The sequence below is a fragment of the Pleurodeles waltl genome, chromosome 3_1 (assembly GCF_031143425.1).
Source record: "Pleurodeles waltl isolate 20211129_DDA chromosome 3_1, aPleWal1.hap1.20221129, whole genome shotgun sequence".
Classification (NCBI taxonomy): domain Eukaryota; kingdom Metazoa; phylum Chordata; class Amphibia; order Caudata; family Salamandridae; genus Pleurodeles; species Pleurodeles waltl.
In genome coordinates, this window is record NC_090440.1 from 1,671,621,989 (window position 1) to 1,671,647,005 (window position 25,017).

Genomic DNA, 25,017 nt, shown 5'->3' on the forward strand with positions numbered 1-25,017 from the left:
TGGGCAGTCTACCCTTTTGAATGCCATCCAGGGTGTAGAAAGGGAGGTGCATCGGAGCAATGCATACCTGGAGGGCATTCATTCGGGTCAGGCTGCCCATCAGCGATCGTTCAACGCTCTGGTCTCAGCACTGACGGCAGCCATTGTCCCTGTCTCCAGCCTCCCTCTTCTAACTCCCTCCACCCAGTCCCAGTCTCCTGTTCCTCAGCCTATCCCATCCACACCATCAGACCAGCCTGCACACACCTCAACACCCAAGGGCAGCTCATCCAGACATAAGCACCACAGATCCCACAAGCATTCACACAAACAACATCCAGATGCAGACATGCCAACAGTCACTACCACCTCTGTGTCCCCCTACTCCTCGTCTCCCTCCTCCCTCCCTGTGACGTCTCCACTCACACATGCATGCACACCACCATCAGCCAGTACTTCCATCACCAGCACACCCTCCATTACAGTCAGCACATGTGCAGTCACCACCCCCACTGCCATTTACACGTCCCCTGTGTCCTCTCCCAGTGTGTCTGTCACCCCCTCTTCCAAACCACACAAACGCAGGCAGCCACCCACCCAACAGCCATCCACCTCACGACAGCCTCCAGCCCAAGCACCTGCACCCAAAGACAGCACACTTGACTCTCCTACAACCACATCCTCTTCCTCCACCCCCATACCCACTGCACCTACCGTTCCCATTGCTCCTAAAAAACTTTTCCTCTCCAAAATTAACCTCTTTGCATCACCTGACCCACCCCCTCCATCTGGTAAGAGTCCAAAGAGCACCTCAGCCACCACCAGCCCTGCATCTAGTATCACCATAGTGCAGGGCTATTGGAGTCCACCAGCTCCTAGGGAAGGAACATCGGCCAGCAGCAAGGGGACAGCCAGCCCACCCCCTGGGAAGAGGACAAGAAAAATTAAGGGCCGGCGCGAAAAGCCTGAGACGGCTGCCACCAAGGAGAGTGGCCTTGCCACGTCACCTGCCACATCATCTAAGGGAGGCAAGGGCCAGAGAGCTGCAGCGAAGGAGGGCAAGGTCAGCAGGGCGGAGAAGACAGGCAGCAGCCGAGCGCACCAGGAGGGCCCCACCAGCCCCATATCGCGTGTGACGGACGACACCCAAGGGCCCAAGACTCCATCACAGGAGGGCCCCGCTACCGCAAGGTCGGAGGGCGACTAAGCGGGGAGTCTTGGCCAGGTCTGGCTCCCTTGAAAGACAGGACAAGCACCGCTGAACAGGGCCCCGCCGTGAAGAGCACCCCTGAACAGGGCCCCGCCAAGACAGGCACCGCTGAACAGGGCCACGCCGTGAAGAGCACCGCTGAACAGGGCCCCGCCAAGACAGGCACTGCTGAACAGGGCCCCGCCGTGAAGAGCACCGCTGAACAGGGCCCGCCAAGACAGGCACCGCTGAACAGGGCCCGCCAAGACAGGCACCGCTGAACAGGGCCCCGCCAAGACAGGCACCGCTGAACAGGGCCCCGCCGTGAAGAGCACCGCTGAACAGGGCCCCACCGTGAAGAGCACCGCTGAACAGTGCCCGAAAAGACAGGCACCGCTGAACAGGGCCCCGCCGTGAAGAGCACCGCTGAACAGGGCCCCGCCGTGAAGAGCACCGCTGAACAGGGCCCCGCCAAGACAGGCACCGCTGAATAGGGCCCCGCCGTGAAGAGCACCGCTGAAGAGGGCTCCGCCAAGACAGGCACCGCTGAACAGGGCCCCGCCGTGAAGAGCACCGCTGAACAGGGCCCTACATCTCAAGCACCGCTCCGCTGGGCCCTTCATCTCAAGCACCGCTCGGCTGGGCCCTTCCTGTCAAGCACCGCTCCGCTGGGCCCTTCATCTCAAGCACCGCTCCGCTGGGCCCTTCCTGTCAAGCACCGCTCCGCTGGGCCCTTCATCTCAAGCACCGCTCCGCTGGGCCCTTCATCTCAAGCACCGCTCCGCTGGGCCCTTCATCTCAAGCACCGCTCCGCTGGGCCCTTCCTGTCAAGCACCGCTCCGCTGGGCACCGCCGTCTCAAGCACTGCTCCGCTGGGCACCGCCGTCTCAAGCACCGCTGGTCCATTGACAGTGCCGGTTCTGTGTCGAGTAGGTGTTCACGAAGCACTCTGGGCACCATGCCTCCTCCAATACCAGTGGAGTCGGTTATCCATCTGATGGACTGTGGCTTTGCACTCCCCAGGATGGTACAGTGGGCATGGAGGCCCCTCGTGGATCTGCCGTCGTGGACTCATGTGGCTGAGGTGCCCCCCTTTCCCTTCCCCCTGAGGTGCCTGTTGTTTTATCATCTGATGCCCCTGCAGTGTTCTCTCCAATGGTATCCGGTCTCCTGTGTGGGCTTTGCCCAAGTGTTTGTACACATTGGCCCACGTACTATGGATATTTAACGGACTGTGCAGGACTTATTGACTATGTTTATACTTTGCACTATGTTCATTATTTCTTTTGTATATTTCATATGGCATATTTACCATGACTTCAATGAACCTATTTTATACATAAATTTTAAACTTCATTTTAATTATGTCTTTGCATTCTTCTGGGGGGTTTGGGGGGTGTCACTCTGACTTGTTGCTCTGCATTGGTGTGTAGGTATTGGGGGGGTGGGTGTATCGCGTATGTGTGTGCACGTAACCTTTCCTCCTCCCCCCTCCCCTGTGTCGTAGGTGCAGTACTCACTGTTGTCGTCTGCACCGGCGTTCGTACTCCTGGTAGATGAGCAGGTAGACAATAGCCGGTAGGATGTGTAATTCGGGCTCCATGCTGTCCTCCTTCCTCGTGGAGTGTGTATAGGTGAGCGTTTTCCCGTTCGTAGTCTGTTTCCGCCGGGTTTTTATCGGCGGGGCTCCCGCCCAGGAAAAGGTGGCGGATTGGTGAGTTGTGATAGGGTGGGCGGTACATTGTCTGCCGCCTGCCTGTTGGCGGTGACCGCCGCGCTGTTTGTCGGTCCCGCCGTGGCGGTCGGAGTGTTAAAGTGGCGGGCTGTGTTGGCGGTTCCCGCCAGGGTCAGAATTGCATTTTTTGGACCGCCTGCCTGTTGGCGGGTTGGCCGCCGCTTTATCACCGACCGCCGAGGTCAGAATGACCCCCGAAGTCTTTTTGGTCCTGAGACTTCAGGGAACAGGAGGCAAGCTCTATCCAAGCCCTTGGAGAGCACTTCTTTATCTCAGTCAGAGAGCAGCCAGCCAGTAGGGCAACAGCAAGGCAGCAGTCCTTCACAGAAAGCAGTTAGGGGAGTCCTTTGGGCAGCCAGGCAGTTCTTCTTGGCAGGATGCAGGTTCTGGTTACAAGTTTCTTCTCCAGGAAGTGTCTGTGAGGTAGAGTCTACCCCAAGAAGTATCTAAGTTGGTAGGGTCAGAGACCCTGCTTAAATACACAAATGTGCCTTTGAAATGGGGGAGACTTCAAAGAGTGGCTTAGAAGTGCACAAGGTCCCCTTTCAGTTCCATCCTGTCTTCCAGGGTCCCAATGAGGTCAGAAAAAGAGTAGGAAGGCAAAAAGTCTGGGGATGACCGTGCAGAAAGGCCATTTCCAACATATCCCCCTTCCAGCCTAAAGCCAGGGTAGACTAATCAACACTCTGATGGACTTCCCTGCTTAAGGCGATAGAACATGGACAATGGCCCACTACTGCTGGGGCACTTGCCAGTTCTATGCCTTTCTTAACTCAGTGAGGCTTCTTTGTCTATACTCTCGGGCCACTGAACTGACCCATGAGGAACCGTTCTCATCACCTGAAGACCCCATCTGTGAAGCTCCTAACTTTAATTTGCTCACAGATGCATCCCAGTGTGCAGACAGTACCACCATGGCCAACAAAGTGATATGGCCTGTTCCTTTTCTTGGGTCTGACCTCTGTTCCCAACACAGGGAAAACTCTGTCCACAAAGACATAAACCAACAGATGCTACTGACAGCTGTCAGTTTCAAGAGCCAGGCCCCAGACCATCCACTGCTAAGTGGAGACCCTGAGTGGGGCCTTTCGATGAGCTTCTCCTCCAGCTGTGAGGCTGGTGAGGAGCTCCCAAGGGGCTCCTAAGGCATCCCAGAATGGGGGGCAGTAGCCCCAGGAGTCTTGCACACCTTCTCCATTCTCACCAGTTCAGAGGTGGGTCCCTCAGCCCAGCGTCTGTACCCTGAGGCTGAACAGTGGACAAGGGTGAGTCCTTCCTCACCTTGCCTCCACATCTGGGCTCACATACCCTCCTCTGGGGAGTGGAACAGCCAGACATCGGAACTGTAAGGGCACCCCTAGGGTCAACCCTCTCAGTTCTCCTGACACTAGCGGTAACTCATTCCCCAGAATGCAGTCAGTGGGCAGCTGGGGACTAACTATGACCCACCTCTTGTTCACCTCCCCACCCCACTCTAGGGACACCAGGGCCACGGGTGGAAGAAATCCTCCCCAATGGCTGGAGTAAATCTATACACCCATCCGGAGTAATGCTCTGGTGACACTAGTCTCTCCACCATCATGGTAAGACTAGCCCCTGTGTCTCTCAGAGCAGTGACTGGGACCCCATTCACTCCCACCTGGTGGAAGTGGTGACTCCCACCCTCAGGGATCACCAGTTTACCCTCTGAGTCCACCTCCCAACTAAAGGAGATGAAGGCATGGTCTGTGACCTGCCCTGGGGACTACTTTCCTCTAAGGCCATTTGGGCCACCCCTGTAGAGGTCCCAATAGTGGGTGATTTCTTTGGACAGACAGAGTCCCATTTCCTGTGTCCTAGCTGGGCACACTCAAAGCAGTGCGGTTGGGAATGGGATGTTTTGAGCCACTGCCCACCAGAACCGCCACCCTGTTTCTCAGATGGGACATGGGAACCCTTTCCTCCTCCCTTACTCTGGGACTTGTCTGCGTCATCTCTAACCTCCCCCTCACTCTGTTAGGGGGAACCGGAACCACCCTTCTCGGGATCACTCCCATATACCTTTTTGGACACTCTGGTGCTAGTCCAGAGGTCCGCCTCCTCAGCAAGCTTCCTGGGATCAGTCAGCTTACTGTCAACCAAGTGCTGGCGCAACTCTGTAGAACAAAGACTGAGCATATGCTCTCTCAGAATTGAATTAAATAACCGTGTGTAAACATTTACTTTGCTGCCCCGCCCCCATCCATTTAGTGCCTTACCAGAGAAATCAAAACAGTGCACCCAAGTTTGTGTGGAGCGTTTGGTGCTGTCCCTGAACCTCTGATGGTATTTCTCTGGAGTGAGCTCAAACTTGGCAAGTAAAGTGGTCTTCATGGGTGCATCTATGTTTTGATCCCTAGGATCCAGTGTAAGAAGTGTGTCCCTCCCCACAGCTGGTGCATACCACCACTAGGCTGCCCCCATGAACCATTAGTGCAACTTTGTACGCAGCCAGCCACTTATCAATGTCATCACCCACCACATAACTGGACACAACATTTTTAGGTATACAAACCTTTCTTTCTCCAACAGGTTCAGCATGTATGCTGCCACCATTACTGCTGGACTCTGACTGCTTTGCCTTAAGATCCAGCTCCTTGAGACGTCATGAGCCAACAAAGTGTTTTTTCTCAGCCAAGGCTCTCTCATCTGCTTTTGCTTCTCTCTCTGCCCTCCTCTCCTCTTGTTGAGCCTCAATTTTCAACCTTGCCATTTGGAATTGAAATTCCCTCTCCTCTCTCCTTTCCTCTATGGTCAGGTCCTGACCAGAGACACTGCTCCCTGGTTTGGCAGGGGGCACAATTGCAGCAGTAATCTCATCTACTGATGGCAAGAAATCCTTTGAGGGGCCATCCTCTGGACCCTCTTCCTCAACATCCTCCTCTGTTGGGGCTTTTTCCCAGGCCTTCAGCGCCATTTGGAATTCCTCTTTCCTCAAGGCTTTCTGGGTAGGTACACCCATATCCCTGCGGAACGCCTTCAGCTGTTTAATAGTGTAGGTCTTCATCATAGCAATATCAAAATCTTCATCTCCTGCTTGAGACCCAGCCAGAGACATGTTGAATGAGGATTTTAGTCACAAATTGTCAGGAAAAATGAAATTGCAGAAAAAAGATAAAAATCAAGTTGACCTTCAACTGTGGGTAGGTAGTGAAATACTTAGCTACTGTATGTCACTGCACAAATACAAGTCCTATCCCATCGTTGATCACCATTGTTAGAAATGGGGTCTTTGGTTGGCAGTCAGTTTACCCCCTGTACAAGCAAGGACCCTCACTCTAGTCAGGGTAAGTCACACACAATCCAAATTATCCTGTGCCCACCCTCTGGTTGCTTGGCACTGAGCAGTCAGGCTTTGTTTAGTAGGTAATGTGTAAAGAATTTGTGCAATAAAGCATACAATAACACCATATTGCACGACAAAAATACACCACACAGTGTTTAGAAAAATATATAATATTTTTCTGGGTAAATGCAGGTCAAAATGATTAAAATGCAATAAGTATATGTTAGGTTATCACTGAAAAGTGATATAAAGTGTCTTAAGTCTTTTAAAAGCAAACAGAGTTTCTTTCAAGCACAAAGTACCTGGTTCGCATGAAAAATCTCTGCAAAGGGCCACAGAGGAGGAGAAGCGCGGAAACAAAGGGGTGTGAGTCAATTTCTCGGGCTGCACACAGCGATGCGTCATTTAGTTTCCATGCTGGGACGGCTATTCATCGATTTTCGGTGCTCGGTCGTAGATCCTCTTTGGGTTGCGGGGTTTTCAGACACTCCGAGGATGTGCATGGATTTCCTGCGCTGGCAGGATGAAGTCACAGGAGCTGCGTTGATCCGGTGGGCGTTGCGTTGAATTTTCTACCACAAGGCAGGCGCTGCGTCGATTCCTCTCTGGAAGTCGGGCTGCATCGTTCAGGCTCAGCTAAGCATCGATCAAGTGAGCCATGCGTCGAATGTCCGGTCACTACACTGGCACTGCATCAATCTTCTTGTTGCGAAGTCGGGCTGCGTTGTTACGGTTCGGTGTGCAGTGAAATTTTCACCATGGTGCAGCCTGTGCATCGTTTCTTGCAGGCTGTGCGTCGAATTTCACCGCACAAGGAGTCCTTCTTGAAGAGATGAAGGCTTTTTGATCCTGACACTTCAGGGAACAGGAGGCAAGCTCTATCCAAGCCCTTGGAGAACACTTCTTCACCTCAGTCAGAGAGCAGCAAGGCATCAGGGCAACAGCAAGGCAGCAGTCCTTCACAGAATGCAGTTAGGTGAGTCCTTTGGGCAGCAAGGCAGTTCTTCTTGGCAGGATGCAGGTTCTGGTTACAAGTTTATTTTCCAGGAAGTGTCTGTGAGGTAGAGTGTCTACCCCAAGAAGTGTCTAAGTTGGTAGCGTCAGAGACCCTGCTTAAAAACCCAAATGTGCCTTTGAAATGGGGTACACTTCAAAGAGTGGCTTAGAAGTGCACAAGGTTCCCTTTCAGTTCCATCCTGTCTTCCAGGGCCCCAGTAGGGGGTGTGACAGTCCTTTGTGTGAGGGCAGGCTAATGTCCTTTGACATGGAAGTGTCAAGCCCTCCACCTTCCCAGCCCAGGAAGACCCATTCAAAATGCAGATGTATGCCAGTGAGGCTGAGTATCCTGTGTTTGGGGTGTGTCTGAGTGAATGCACAAGGGAGCTGTCAACTAAACCTATCCAGACGTGAATTGGAATGGACAGAAGGATTTAAGTGTAGAGAAATGCTCACTTTCTAAATAAGCATTTCTAAAATAGTAATATAAAATCCAATTTCACCAGTCAGTAGGATTTTGTATCACTATTCTGGCCATACTAAATATGACCTTCCTACCCCTTTCAGATCAGCAGTTACCACTCAAAACAATGTATGAGTTGTGAGCCTATGAAGGGAGCAGACATCACAGCAGTGTTAAAACAAATTTAGGAGTTTTACACTACCAAGACATGTAAACTACGTAAGTACATGCCCTGCCTTTTGCCTACACAGCACCCTGCCCTATGGGTTACCTAAGGCATACCTTAGGGGTGACTTATATGTAGAAAAAGGGGAGTCTTAGGCTTGGCAAGTGCTTTTAAATGACAAGTTGAATTGGCAGTGAAACTGCACACACAGGCCTTGCAATGGCAGGCCTGAGACAAGGTTAAGGGGCTACTTAAGTGAGTGGCACAATCAGTGCTGCAGGCCCACTAGTAGCATTTAATCTACAGGCCCTGGGCACATATAGTGCACCCTACTAGGGATTTATAAGTAAATTAAATAGTCCATTTGGGTATGATCCAATGTTACCATGTTTTAATGAGAGAGCATATGCACTTTAGCACTGATTAGCAGTGAGAAAGTGCACAGAGTCCTAAAGCCAGCAAAAATGAGGTCGGAAAAAGAGTAGGAGGAAGGCACAAAGTCTGGGGATGACCCTGCAGAAAGGCCATTTCCAACAAGCGCTGACCTGCATGGGAGACACAGAATAAAGGAGAACATCATGTAGATGATGCAATACATCATCAGCATTTTCCGAGATACATCATTCACAGCACATTCACATACCGAGTACACTGTACATCACATACATGATTAGTATACTATTCCACCTTTCAGACATCCCATTTCACTGTGCACACACTTTTGCCGTCAAACACTACCAGAGATGTAAGTAATCAAACGTTGTACTGACCTGTTTATCTGGAGTCCCACTCAACTGTCCATACAGGGGTAAGACTCCTTCCACCAGTTTTTCCAGTTCATCTGGAGTGAAGGCTGGGACACTTTCCCCTGCAGCACATGCAATTGTGGCTCCCATATACAGAATACAGCAGCTCACTCAGTGGAGGTCTTGCTTGCTCGAGTGTCAGGAGTCAAGTGAGCCTGGCTACACAAAATGGCGGTCACGGCTCCCGCGGTCATGACCATCACCGCCAGCGGTGATCATCATTGGCCCCAGTTTCCCATAGACATCAATGTTTACCAATAAGAAGTTACACAGCGGTTCCGACCACCTACCGCCATGACGACTCCTGTAGGCGGAATGAGGTCACTTCGATCTGTCCTCTGCATGCAGGACAGGCGGCTGACATTTTTAAGTAATCCCACTCATTAATTGAATATTTGCACAATATGCTTGATGTAAGGTGTTAACTGATTGAGACTCACATATGAAGTGGGTGTCAGCTGGCAATACTTCAGGTGTCTGTATACATCCTTGTAGCGACATTCCACCCTCTGTAACATATGGGAAGCTATTGTTTGTTCATGACTTAATTTCCTCTACATCTCCCTGTGTCACAAGTATGGCAATGTGAGCTACTGCCATAATGTCTGGGTAGGAATGGCATGTGGATAAATGTTTTCTTCTGCAACATGCCTGGCAATTTACCTGACCAATCCTTCAAGATTGTCCTATGATATTTATCGGTAAAGACACAGTAAGAAATGTACTGAGTACTGTTTGTACACCTGCCTAGGTGCTAGCAGTGGAATTGCATCTCTCCGGCCGTTGGTCAGGCCAATGATTTTGGATTTTTGGCTGTGTTTAGGCAGTGTTCTGTTGGTGACTCGTAATATTGCCATCTTCAGACTGCCATCACTAGTGGTCTTTTGGTGCCTTCTTAGATGGCGCTCTTCGAGTTTTACTGCCAAAGTCGCAATGAGGATCTTAGTGTGTTCAATTGCTTTTAGCACTATTTTTTTGTGCAAAATGCATTCTTATGCCCATTTTGGGCACAGAGGGGCATTTTTGCATTCATAATAGTTCTAAATGCAGAATTACTCTTCTCATGTAATTATGTGTAATCTTGCTGAATTTATTTGTTAATTCTGCATGATTACACTACACTGAACTACGCGGTTTACGCCCACCCGTAGTCATGAACAAGGATATAGCTATCAGTGTCTGTCTTTAACATTTTCTAAATTGGAGTAGGGTTGGTGTGGTCCTGATGGACATAGGGATGAGCTTCCAGATCTTGGTTGTATAAATGGGAAAGACCTTGGGCCAGATGTAGCAAAACGGCAATTTGCGACTTGCAAATTGCGAGTCCCTGCGACTCGCAATTTGCAAGTCGCAAATTGCTATGCAGTACGGTGTCTCAGACACCGACTGCGACTCGCTATGGGGTCGCAATGACCCACCTCATGAATATTCATGAGGTGGGTCGCAAATTGCGGCCCCATAGCGAGTATAGGCACTCGCTAACATGGAGGCCTGCTGTCGTCAGCAGACCTCCATGTTCGTGACTGCTTGAACAATAAGGCAGTTTTTTTTTTTTTTTTTAAGTGTAGCCCGTTTTCCTTACAGGAAAACGAGCTGCACTTAAAAAAAAAACGAAACCTTTAGTTTCGGAATTTTTTCAGGGCAGGGAGTGGTCCCTTGGACCACTCCCTGCCCTGAAAAAATATTTGTGGGTCCAGTCACAAACTGGAAGGGGTCCCATGGGGACCCCTTCCAATTTGCGAGTGGGTTACCATCCACTTGAAGTGGATGGTAACTGCGATGCCATTAGCGACCGCCTACGCGGTCGCAAATGGTATTGCATCCCACTGCGAGTCGCAAATAGGAAGGGAACACCCCTTCCTATTTGCGAGTCGGAAATGCATTTTGTGAGTCGGTTCCGACTCGCAAAATGCATTTCTGCATAGGAAACTGCGTTTTGCGACTCGCAAACGGCAAATTTTGCCGTTTGCGAGTCGCAAACAGTTTCCTACATCTGGCCCCTTGTTTTTAATTTTTTGCACCTCTTCGTCCCCAGTTTGAGGTTGTTGTGGGTATTCCTAGAAGAGGTAGTGAACTTGTTATTATTTCTCTGCAAAGTGCTCCATGAGGATGAGGATGGTGTCAAGGTAAACACAAGTGACTTGTCATTGAGTGAAAGGTGGGGTTCTAAGGTGCTAAGGATCATGTAATTCTGCAACATTTTCACTTCCATTTGCTTGTTTTTCTTGGCATAAATACAATTCTGTTTTGGTGGGATTGAGCTTCAAGTAGGTGCTGAACATCAAACTCTGGATGATGTACAGGCTTTATTTGCGGTGATAGATAGCTATAACGGATGAGATTTTCAAGTAAAGTTGAATATTATCATCCAATTGGTGAATTTGGATGGCTGGTATCAGTGAGCAGAGTCCCACAGGGCTTCATGTAGAGACTGAAGTTGACTGGGGACACGACCTAAGAAGGTCAGCACATGGTGTATCTATCTAAGTTGTCTTCAATTTGAGATAATACATATTTTAAAACACAATATTTTATTTATTTTCCGAATATCATTGTGAGACAGAGGTCTGTTATTCCCCATTGTTGTTGAAAAAAAACACTTTTCTAGTCTTAAGAAGAAACAGAAAAAATAAAAACTTTCCCTCACCCTTCCCTTCTGGTGCACGGCCAACTACTGCCAAATGTATCGTAGAGTTATCCAAAAATTACCATTAGAGTTGCTTCTATGGAAGATTTCAAAGTGCGTCATCTCCTCCTCCGGAAGAAATCTGGAAGTCTTGTTTCTCTCCAATTATATTTCAAGGATAGAGATTTCAAACCAGGCTCGAAGCACTAAAGTGCGTTGGGAACATTTGCGCAAGAGCTTCCTCCGTGAGATAATCTAGATGTGGTTTCCAAAGTGCTATATAGTCTTTAGTTATCATCCATAAGGTTGCATGTTAGTCTTTCCATGGCTGAAAGATTCCAAAGGCCAGCGTGCCACTGGCTGATGTTTTGAGACTCCGTCTGCTTCCATGAGACCACTATTGCATTCGTAGAGGCAAGCCACCCTGCTCCTTGCACTCCTCAGTTGGAACTGCAAACCCTGTGTGTGCATTCCAAAAAGCAAATGAAGTAATCCGTTTTAAGTGGGGACGTGTTTTAGAAGATGCTTCAAGTAGTCACTGCGTTCAACCAAAGTCAGCTAACTTACATAACATTGTGATGTTATTCACTGGCACTGCCCTACCTAGCTTTTCAGTCTGCCTCGCAGTTCCTTATCTTATAGTTTACACGTGCACTGTGTTATAGATGATTGTTTGTAGGTTTGCATTAACTGAGATGAAAAATACGTTTTGAAGTCTACACGAGTAACAGCATATTATTCGAAATTATACCTATTTTAGCCGTTTTCCTAGAATATCACAGATGCACATTGAAATCAATCTTGTTGCCTCATTCTAACTGTCCTACAAATCCAATTATGAGATTTTGCCAATACACTGATTGTGCAATGTTCCGGTGTTTCCCATCCGATTTTCACATAGCTCAAATCTAACTTTGCAAAACTTGGAACTTGTAAAACCGTACATTATTAGCAGATTCCCAATTTCAAGATCTGAAACTTGGAATTGTGCTGTAATTACACATACCTGTAGGATTGGTATGTACTGACTGTGCAGTTGGCACTGAGATATACAGGGCACTCAAACCGATGCCCTTAGACAATTCACATTTTTCAGAATCAGGTCCTTTTTCTTCTACAAAGACTCATCAATAATTTGCGGAAAGATGTGCTTTATACATTGCAAGCGAATTGCATGGAGAAAGTGACCCAACAGTCCACGTGGCACATATGTTGGGGGTGGAGTTAAAAAGAAACTGCGTTAATTTAACTTCTTAGACATTTTTCTGGATATCGAAAAGGCAATAAAAAACATAAATAAAATTTTACAGCATTGGGATTTGACATTATTTCCAGTGTAGTGCTTCAAGTATCACAGAGTTACAAATGAGCTGAACGATTAACTACTTTGCCATGCCCGCAGAACAACACTTTTAAACTGCCACATGATTGCACTTTAGGAGATTGTCCATGACCTCTGTGATAAAGGAGAATTAAAGCACTGTCTGTTTTGTTCAAGTTGTCGAATGCTCAACACCCCAGAGAAAATAAATTCCATGAGAGTGTTTGCATTTATTTTAGTTTAATGCTTTCTATGGCAGCTCTATTGCTTTGTCGGCTGGCCTGACTGTTTGCATAGTTTCACTGGATTTATTGATTTAAAGGTATTTGAAACAGATCCAGAAAACACATTGGGCACTTTTCCTGCATATATTTCTATTGGTACTGAATTGTGTCTTCTTGAGGGAATTAATTAGAAATGGGGGTAGGTTTATCAATCCTCTTATGTGAACCGTGCTATTCATAAATTATAAAGTCCTCTGCCGCCGCTTTGTGTGCCAGGCTGTTGAAATTGTCTGAAAGGCCTATACTTATAATTAAAAACAGTTCTGCATTTTTTTAATACCACAGGGGTGTATAGCATTGTGCATGCAGAATAAGTGTACCTGACCTTCTCTAAGGCTTTTTGAGGGGCCTGTTTTCAAGTCTCTCTCCAAACAAATGTGTTTTGAACAGTTGGACCAAAATGTTAATAAAAATAATAAAAAAAAATATTTTGGTAAAGCAATGTATTTACAAGCAATCTGACGAGGGACCTACGCATTTTTCCAATACCAGGTGATATGGCTACGTATTATTTCTCTACAGTGCTAAATCATGTTTGTCCCCAGGGCCAGTCTGGGGAACAAAAAGCAGCTCTGGTAAAAATGCTGAACCCAGCCCCGCTCTCTCTCCTCGTGCAAGCTCTCTCTTCCCATCCTTCCATTATCTCTCTCTCCATCTCTCCTCCCTCTCTTCTTCCGCTCTGATCTTTTTCTGCCTACCTTTTCCCTCCATTGCTCTCTCTTTCTCTCTCTTGAAGTCTCCCACTGCATGTTTCAATTAACATTGAGAAGCTGGGGAAAGTGACAGAGGCACTGGGGTAGCTATGGGCTTTCCAAACCGGCTTCCAATGTACCCAATACACCAGTGAAATGCCCTGTTTAATTAAAGGCCGGTCCAACCCTACCAAAGTAACACAATCTGGTTATGCTAAAATACAGTCCTTAGAGTATCTATGCTCAAGCCAATGGACCTATAGCTCAAGCAGCAGGCAATTGCCCCAAGAAATACAGTAGAACAGTTCCAACAATTCTGAAGTAAAAAAAGCAATAAAATGCATTTTGCAAACCAATATAGAAAAAATACGAAACATTTAGTAAGCAAAAAGACAACAAATGATTAAAATCAAAAGGAGAAACGGTGTGTGAATTTTTAAAAGTTTTAGGGCAAAAAGCCTAGAAAAGATGAAAAAATAAATGTAAAGCTTCAGTTACCATTTGACTTGGACAATTGCACGAGTTTAGGTCGACTAAGATGAGATGAAGGTTAGATGCACCAAAAGTGTTGCACCGTCACACTTTTCACCATAGATCTTTGTCTACTATGTATTTCCGCAGTGAAAGGTCCAAAGCCGAAGTCAGTGAGAGTTCCTTGAAGCTATATACATGAACTAAGTGACACTTTTTTTATTGTTGGGAAACTTCCCTCTCACCACTCATGAGGAAGGAGGGTCTTCATCGTTAGAGGCACCCAATCTCTCGCCTGCCAGGGCTCTTAATGGGTCTGATCTTCTATTGTCAGGTAGGCCCTGTTGGGGTCCGGAGTTCTTCTGCTTTTTATGCCTCTGGTGTCATCAACAACAACGGGACAACCCCATATTCTCCAGACCCTGATAAAACAATCAGTATAAGAACAGTGGTCCTTACATACTGTCGCGTGGGCTCTCATTATCCTAAATGAGACTACTGGATTTCTAGGCAGCAGGATCGATAACGGTGTGGGGGACTGAGTCTGACCCACGTGTAAGGAACTCTGTCACCCTAAATCCGGTTGTTGCTCCGGCTAACTAGCAGTGCCTCATTTCTCCCACGGGGAAGAAATGATTGGGCAGCCGAGCGCATGACATCTTTGGAACTTCTCAGGGAAGTCGTGGTCACTCAGATCCAATCCAACTCTTTCATTCACAATATGGTCTCATATACAAATGACAAAGACAGTATAAGTTTTATATAATGTTTTAATAAAACGACTGTATTTTAGATATTAAGGCGTGAGCCGCAATAACCAGAACAATACAACATAGGAGGATTGATATAGTAACCAGGAGAGTAAAACATAGAAATAAAGCTATCATAATTCCTAACCGTTTCTACTCTCCCTCTGCTTGTTCTATTTAGAGCACAGCATGTTAAGCTTTCAGCTTGCCTTTCTGTATCACTAGGGAGACGGACACACTCATACCTGAGCAAAGGCCTGTGATCTGGTTCAGCATCTGCAACGAGGCAGTCAGCGTCTAGTTGTGGTTCCCTGGTCGGAATCTCCCTCTTGCATGTATTGGGACAAGGAAGTGATTTTATAACTAACATGTCATCGTGATCACAAAATGTTCCTACGCAGGAATGGCAAGTCTAGACTCCTACCACGTCTATCGGCAATGTACCAGACTGTAGGTGTGTTCCAAAGCCCCAAAACCATTCAGGGCGGCACCCCGTGTAGTGCCACGGAAAGAGACAAAACCATCTTCCTCCAGGAAGGGAATCTCATAATCCGCTTCACGAAGCAAACGCAACCGCAGTGCACAAGTCTGGGAATGAGCCCTAATCGGGAACATCAACAGATCAAGATCAACCACTGGAGAGCGCTGCAGTGAGAGACAGAAAGCCAGTGCATGTTCAAACGAGCACCAAAGGCATCGAAACACGGGTTGCACACAATCCAAAACCGGTCGGAACGACAAAGACCAGTCACACTCCAAATGAGCCAGGAGTGTTGCTCCAAAACGCTGCATCATGCGTTCACGACACAGCTGCGCTGACGGGAGCAGCAATACAGGATCTCGTTGCGGCGGGACAGCCATTGCGAAAAAATAGCAACAATAGCAAAACTCCAGCAAATAAAGCCAAAGTAATTGGGAAACCCCCAAAAATGCTTCCGAAAATAGAGTGTATAGCCGAAGGTATCAAAGCGAATACGGAAGAGAAGGTGTGAACGAAACCAACACCAACGGCTTTGAAAAAATGAGCAATACCAGCAGTGCTAGATGCATTAAATATACGTCCCACAAGTTCACCGAAGTGACTCGGAAAGTTAGTATTCAAAAGGGACTGTATCTCCGCCGATGACCTTGACACTTGAAGTGCGTAGGTCTCGCTAGCAGATGTAAGGGCCACATGCTTTTGAAACAATAAAGATTTCAGCCGACTCAACTTGTCGAAATCAACCTTGGAAGTAGCAATATGAGGCAAGATGTCCGCTACCTCCCTAAATTCAGCAGGGGGAAACAACACATTCCCGCAGCACGTAACGGCCTTGTTGATGACAACGACGTAAACTATTCCGGCACGCATGCCACAGCAGCGTTCGCTGTTAAGAACAATGTAACTGCCGTTAGAAAGCACCTGGAAAGTGTTTTTAATTACCGGGACCGGAACTCCCTTCAGATAACAAGCTAAGTTAGCAATCGAAGCATTACACGCTCCGTGCAAGGACAGCTGTTTACAAACCATAGAATGGCTAACAGAAGCTTCGCATTCGCTACCGCTAAGAAAAACTTCCCGCAAACCATTAACACATCTGTACTGAAAAGGAAGCTCCCACACCTCGTGTATGTAACTGTCACCCAATAGTTCATATCTACCCACCGGAATGTGCTTCAAACAAGAAGTAAATTGCAGAGTGGAGATAGGCAAATTAATAACCCCATGAATCAACCACTCAGCTGACGGAATCTCAGCCACCGTAAAAGGCAGTTTCTCCAACTTTTCAATATTTAACATAACATACGTTGCTTCCTTCTTAGCCATCAATTGTTGTTGACGAGTTAAATTAAAGGAGATAAAGATCTCTCTGGCACGAATGTGCTGCCATGGAACGCGACCCGCCTTCAAGGTCTGAAGAGTCCAACCCAGCTGCATGATAGATCGTGTCTGACTCTGCCCATGATATAAAGAAGACATGTCTGATTTTATAATGTCAATAGCAGAAGAGACAATGCTGTCAATCGTGTAAACACGGTCAGAAAGGGTATGCATGCCATTATCAACAACAGACAAAGGGGGTGATTCTAACCCCGGCGGTCTTAGACCGCCGGGGCCAGGGTCGGCGGGAGCACCGCCAACAGACCGGCGGTGCCCCGCAGGGCATTCTGACCGCGGCGCTTTGGCCGCGGTCAGTGCAGGAAAACCGGCGGTCTCCCGCCGGTTTTCCGCTGCCCCTTGGAATCCTCCAAGGCGGCGCAGCTTGCTGCGCCGCCGAGGGGATTCCAACCCCCCCTACCGCCATCCAGTTCCCGGCGGTCCGCCCGCCGGGAACCGGATGGCGGTAGGGGGGGTCGCGGGGCCCCTGGGGGCCCCTGCAGTGCCCATGCCACTGGCATGGGCATTGCAGGGGCCCCCGTAAGAGGGCCCCTAAATGTATTTCACTGTCTGCTGCGCAGACAGTGAAATACGCGACGGGTGCAACTGCACCCGTCGCACAGCTTCCACTCCGCCGGCTCGATTCCGAGCCGGCTTCATCGTGGAAGCCTCTTTCCCGCTGGGCTGGCGGGCGGCCTGAAGGCGGCCGCCCGCCAGCCCAGCGGGAATGTCAGAATTACCGCCGCGGTCTTTCGACCGCGGAACGGTAACCTGACGGCGGGACTTTGGCGGGCGGCCTCCGCCGCCCGCCAAGGTCAGGATGAGGGCCAAAGTCTGCAGCAGATTTTCTTGATCAATCTGTCTTAACCGGGCTGCAGCCTCCTGCTGGGAAAGTTTCCAAAACTCATTATACACTTCGTATAAGAACCTTTTTCTCCGGGGCACCTTGGGACCTGACAAGAAATCTTGTAAATCAGTACCATTAGACAGTAACTTGAGGTGTGACTTAACTGCACCCAGCGTGGAGTACTTCAACCATTGTTGACAAAGTTTCCCCACACTGTAAGTAGTTATTATATCTGCATGTTCTGGTGAAATGTAACGAGGGTCTGCCCTACTAGTCCTGAACACCCCAGAAGAGGTAACAAAACGTTGATGACACTGATTAGTGTCTACAGGCCACAATAACCACCCGCCCGGATGTAACGATGAAGCGTTAAGCGTACCATTCTAGACCCAATGCGTAAATTCACTAAAAGTATCATTCACATAGTGCTGCCAGTTATTTAATTTAGAAGGGACAGGTATTCTAGGCAAAGTCAATTCTCTAATCGACGCCAAGCCCAAACAACCAGTCTGTTGTACTGTGTCATTGAGGAAAATCATTTGCACAGGGATAATGCATGCTCGAAATAATGTATCTCTGCCTTGCATCTGCCAATTTTTCGTACCCCAAACACTTTTCAAGTCAACAGTCTTCAACCAGTATTCATATCCTTCGACCGAAAGTTTAGATACAAACGAATTAGAATACAGTAATTTAGTATCGGTCAACAAAATTTGCTTATTAGAATACGGTGTCACTTTAAAATAGTAAGACTTAGCGTTTCGCTGATCATGCCCAGAAAAATATGCAAATTTATCATTATACGTTTTCGAACTCCCTTGTGGAGGAGTCGAGCAATGTTCCCATTGTACATAATTAAAGATGGACTTAGGGCTACTCGCTTTGTGAATAAAGTGGTGTCCATAATAGGTGTAGCAAAACATATCACCATGATTATCTTTAAATTGGTAAGCATCTTCATCGTCATAGACAGTATAATATTGCAAATCTTTTAGCATAGCATCTACTGTCTTCACATCCCAATCATCAGAAACAATGCCTGGAATAACAATATCATTCATTGATAACTTTAGAACATACGGTATTTGAATCAATTCAGTGGGACCATATATATCAAACATTACTTTATCCCACACAATTCCATCCGGAATTGGTATTGCGGAAATGTTCACATTGGATAAGTCTCTTCGAACCATATGAGACGAAAAATGTGGTCTCAACACAGTCTCCACGTGCTCAATGTCTGATCGATCAGGAAGAAAATGACCATGTATTACCAGAAAAAAGGTAACCACCAATCCCAACCATAAAAAAATAGTCAGTACAGCCATATAAAGCCACAAATAGTTCCAAGGAACAACTAAATATGTACGTTTAAGCCAACTTAGTAGCTTATGTGGACCTCGGATTGAAGACAGCGAAGACGAAGAGCTGGATACAGCCGCATCCGCGTCATTGAAGCAGCCAGAGGCTGTTCTCGCAAAAGGTGCAACAGTGAACAAGGAAGCTGATGGAGGTTCTCTCCTAGGTACGCTATAAATCACATGTGCAGAAACATCAGTAGAACGTACAGCAACTTGAGAAAAAGAATCGATATCAATCGTCGACTGTGGAACAATCACAAGATCATCTTCCACCCTCCCCAAGCTCGGAGAGGAAACATGGTCGGTGCTAATCACCTGCAGCGGGACTTCTTCCCCAGTAGTGAGAGGGATGCCGGAACTACTGGGTGTCCCTCTTGGTCTGCTGTGCAGAATCGGCCACATGTTGTTACTTGACATTATCAATGGAAACAAAACGATTTCCTTTGGCCCCTTGCAGCGGTGGCAAAATCACAGTTCTCGTGCCGCTCACCCCCAACACCGGGACAGGTGCTCGATAAGAAGGACCAAATTCTTTCTTTACTGCGACCTTTTCACGCACTAGATCCCCAATCCTGGGTATCCAACCAGTAGGTGTTACTGGCTCATCCTTAATTCCAGAGGAGGCAGCACTTGCAGAAGAGTTATCTTCACGGAATTGTTGTAAATCCTGCAAAACAGTGACACGATCATTTATGTCAAAGGGCGTTTCTGCCGCCTCCACACCAGGACCATCTAGATCAGGAACATACATTTGTGTTCCGAACAGGCACTCATATGAAGTACGACCCCCCAGTGACCTTCTAGGCAAGTTATTAAGTGCTCTCTGTACTTCATACAGGTGGGCTAGCCAACTACGACCCGTACCTATAACCCTGGCTGTTAAGGATTGCTTTAAATCACGATTTAAACGCTCCACGACAGAATTTCCCTCGGGATGAAATGGAGACGAGAATTGGAGTCGGACCCCCAACGAAGCCATGGTGTCCCTGAATGCCTTAGAGGCAAAAGCAGGGCCCTGGTCCGAATGAAAAGCCGCAACTGCAAATGTATCGACAAAGATACGCAAATCTTTAATAACAGTCCGAGCGTCAGCCGAGCGCTGTGGCCAGACCCACACAAATCTGGAGCACGAATCTACTGCAACCAATATGTATTTGTATGCACTATCTGGTGTCAGTGGACCACAATGGTCCAAGTACACACACTGTAATGGTCTATTTGATATCAGAAGAGGAGTCTGCTGCGGGCGTCTAGCCGACAATACTTTAATTTGTTGACAGACGTCACAACAAAGGACATACTGCTTTGTCTCCTTATAGAGACCAGGCCACCAATAACGGGCCTGTAAAAGCAAAATCGTGGCAGCCACACCAGCATGCGCAGATGCCACCCCTTCATGCGCTGCAGAAATTAATCGAGGTCTCTCAATCTTATTCGGTAACTCACGTACACCAACGCCTGGAATATTAACAACAGCATTTAGTGCACCACTCAAGCAGTAACTATATTTAGAAGGGAATCCTTTAGGAAATGGCGTGCCATCAGCCGTAGCTTTTATGGCAGCCGAAATCTCTATGTCTGGTTTTGAACTCTAACGAGTTACCGCGGCTACAGTGGCGATAGCCACTTCCGACTTTGCAGCCTCATCAGCCAAAGTATTCCCAGCAACGTGTATTCCAACGCGCTGGTGTCCAAGTGCATGTACAACATGGACTTTAGGAAGCGTCTCTTTCAGACCCGCAACCTTACCCCACAACAATTTATGTTTAATGGTGTTGCCTTTAGAATCTCTGAACCCATTCATTTTCCAATAATGCAGATATTAATTGAAGGATTGCACACAGTAGTAGGAGTCACAGACTAGCAAGGTCAATATCGCCGGCTCTGCATGCTCCAACGCTAACAAAAGAGCTTTGAGCTCAGCCAGCTGCGCCGTGCAATCTCCCAAGGTTTTAGTATAAGTATGTCGGGGGCAGAAGACTCCCCCCTCCATAGTCCCGCTCACCACCGCACATGCAGCAGAATACTGTTGTTTAGTCCCAACCGCCGGTTGCGCAGAGCCATTGGTATACATGACCACTTCATATTGGTCAATAGGCAATGTGCCAGCAGGAACCGGGTACTCTATTTCATATTGAAGAAATTCTTGAGTCTGCATGGGCGTCCACCACAAAAGTGACCGGACCCCCCTGGACCGTCAGTCCATGTGCTATCAGATGACCCGTGAGCGGCAATCGCATATTAAGCGGTATATTTATTACAACTGGATTTGCCATTAGTATAACAATAATGGCTCTAGGACAGAGAAGGCACACCAATATCGGGGTATTTCCTTTCAAAGTTCAAGCTTGAACAACCAACCACTCAGTAATAGGATTTACCCAACCTGTGGTGGCGGAAACCCTCAGCCCCACGGACGTCTCCGCATACGGAACCGAGGAGTCAAAATATATACGAGACCGAGAGAGTCAGTCGGACCCAAACATTAGAGCCAGACCAAACGTTGGCGGCGCCATGTCGCGTGGGCTCTCATTATCCTAAATGAGACTACTGGATTTCTAGGCAGCAGGATCGATAACGGTGTGGGGGACTGAGTCTGACCCACGTGTAAAGAACTCTGTCACCCTAAATCCGGTTGTTGCTCCGGCTAACTAGCAGTGCCTCATTTCTCCCACGGGGAAGAAATGATTGGGCAGCCGAGCGCATGACATCTTTGGAACTTCTCAGGGAAGTCGTGGTCACTCAGATCCAATCCAACTCTCTCATTCACAATATGGTCTCATATACAAATGACAAAGACAGTATAAGTTTTATATAATGTTTTAATAAAACGACTGTATTTTAGATATTAAGGCGTGAGCCGCAATAACCGGAACAATACAACATAGGAGGATTGATATAGTAACCAGGAGAGTAAAACATAGAAATAAAGCTATCATAATTCCTAACCGTTTCTACTCTCCCTCTGCTTGTTCTATTTAGAGCACAGCATGTTAAGCTTTCAGCTTGCCTTTCTGTATCACTAGGGAGACGGACACACTCATACCTGAGCAAAGGCCTGTGATCTGGTTCAGCATCTGCAACGAGGCAGTCAGCGTCTAGTTGTGGTTCCCTGGTCGGAATCTCCCTCTTGCATGTATTGGGACAAGGAAGTGATTTTATAACTAACATGTCATCGTGATCACAAAATGTTCCTACGCAGGAATGGCAAGTCTAGACTCCTACCACGTCTATCGGCAATGTACCAGACTGTATCCTTGACTAAAGCACAGAGTGAATATGTTATGAAGAACTCCAGTGCTGAAGTAGGCAAAACAGTGTGATATGAATAAAAAACAACACCGTAGAACTGGCTATTCTGTAAAATAACAGTACGAAGCCTAATAGAAAGCATTTAGAGCAAAGTGCACAGAGGCTCTAAGCTGTTAGCAAATGAATAAAATATATTTATGGCAAAGTGCACAGAGGCCTAAGGCCTGAAGCTAATGCGCAAAATATACGTAAAACTGACCACACTACAATACTTCTTAAAGGAACTGATACCAACTTTGGAGAGTCTAGGTAAATCCTCTTGCAGTAATCATTCTTGTACCTCAATAAGCACAAAGTCAATCAAATGATCAGTGACACTCCGCTTCATAACATGTACTTTATTTCCCAATAATTGAAGGATAATAAAATATAAAAGATAGTCCAAAGATAAAGTGTGACGGCAACGTGCATGCGACGTAACATGGTATTCCCTGTTAGGTGGTGAGGAGCTCAGATTCATTATCAGTAGGTAGTTTTAGGATCTAGTTTCCATAGGAAAACGTTTTTTTTTTGTTTTGCCAATAACTTTGATGCTGTTTGGTGAATTTTCACCAAATTGTCAAAGCTAGTATGACAGTCAGTTCAGCTGCTGTGTTCAAAGGCTTGGGGTGATTCGTTAAGCGGGCCAAGGAAAAGGGGGGGTCCCAAAACATATTTTCCCAATGTATTTTCCCATAGGGTCTTTAGACACAACTACAGCCTGAATTGCTGAACGGAATTACTCCAAATTTAGCAGGAAGGTAGATCTTGGTGCGCAAATCGTGCTTTTGGTTTTTTGGGTAGGTATGTTTAATACTTTTGGAGTTATTAAAGGAAAACGAAATAAATATAGATATCTGGGCAGAGCCTAAGCAGAGATCTCATGGTGGGATCTGATCGTCTATCAGCACTTCAACCAGAAAGTGCTGGCAGCCATCCTGAGACCAACACACATGATACCACCGCATTGAAATGCATTGTAGTGAATGAAGGTTTTGAGGATCACAAAAAGGAGAAAATAGAAAAGGTGATAATATATTTTAGTTACAATACAAATCATGTTTTTGATGGTACCATACTCATTTTAGGAATTCTGGTGTATCTTAAGGTGATTTTACCCTGTGAAAAAGCCTTTTGTTAGGATATCATGTGACATGTTTGATAGAAAACTGTTTTCTCATGATTTCTCCATTGAGGTTATGGAAGGTGCTCTGGAAGCTAAAATGAGAGCATATTTCCTGTAAATTTACATTATCTTTCTCCGCCATATAGAAATGAAGTTTGACATTCTCAGTAAAACATATAGTTCCAATAGGAGCAGCCTGTCAGTTGATTCCCTTCTGTTGTACTGCAGCCTCCCATAGTGTTCTGAAGAACAACTAGAGCATTAGCAGTCTTACTTATGACAAAAGTGTGGGACACTTGAAGCCATCTTGATTGAATCAAACTGGTAAAACGTAAAACGTAATTTGGAAAGGAGCAAAATTAAGGGGTTCATATTATCATAGAGATTATGGTTGGTGCTGTAGAAAATAAAATTAGGACATGTTTTTTAAGTGAGTTCTCAAATATCTTTCTCTTCTATTTCATTAAACATTCTGTCATGCAGACTGAAACAAGCACTTTCAACACCTGCAGCAGACTGCCAATTAACTCCCTAGTGATCGGCAGCTTCTCTACAGAGTTCTAATGTGCAACTAGAGTGCGAACATTCTGAATTTATGCCAAAAGTGTGGCATGCCTGAACACCCTCAAAGCATTTTCTACTGAGGATACTGTAGTACATGAGGAAATTAGGGAGCTTCATAATAATTAAGTCTCCCAAGTTGGCCACTAAAGAAACAAAAGTCCACATGTAGTACAAATATCACCCAAAAGTAGCCCAAGTATAGCCTGAAGACAGAAGTGTGCAAAACACTTGGGCCCATATTTATACTCCCTTTGCGCCGGATTAGCGTCATTTTTTTTTAACGTTAATTCGGCACAAAGCTAACACCATATTTATACTTTGACGCTAGACCCGTCTAACATCAAAATATCGCAGTATGCGTCATTTTTGGATGCGTGAAACCGCCTTGCATCAATGAGATGCAAGGTAGGCGTTCCCGTCTAAAAAATGACTTAAACACCCGTGCACCATATTTATCCCACCGTGCAAAAATACGCACGGCTGGTAGGGGGACCCAGAAAATGGCCCAAATCCCTATTTGCGCCAAAATGTTACGCTGGGTCAGGGCAGGCGTTAAAATAGGGCAAATACACCACTACTTAAGGAAGACTCACAGAAGCAACATCAGAGCTAATAAAAGAAGACATGGAGGTTCTATTCTTACAGCATGCACGAAGATGCAGAGCAAAGGAGCAGCAGCAGCAGCTACCCCCACACCAACAGGGGCCCCAAAGGCAACACAGAAGACAGGAGAGGATATTCAGGACCAGGACAGCCCTTCAGGGCCTCAGGGAACATGACATCATTCAGAGGTACAGACTAAACTGGCAAGCCATACAGCAGCTGCTGCGCCACATTGAGCCACAGTTGGCACCCAGCTTGTGGACACCCCACATCATTCCACCAGAGACCAAGCTGCTAGCTGTCCTCCACATGTTGGCAAGTGGCTTTTTTCAAACCACTGGTGCCCTGGTTGTCGGAATCTCACAGCCCTCATTCTCTGCCTTTCTTCCCAAGGTACTTGATGCCATCATCTCCCTCACAACCCACCACGTTAGCTTCCCCAACACACAGCAGAAGCAGCAGGAGACCAAACAGGGGTTTTATCAAATTAATGGCTTCCCGCACGTGCTTGGTGCCATTGACTGCACTTATGTACGGATTGTGCCACCTGCTGCAACGGAGCATCTATACCTCAACAGGAAGC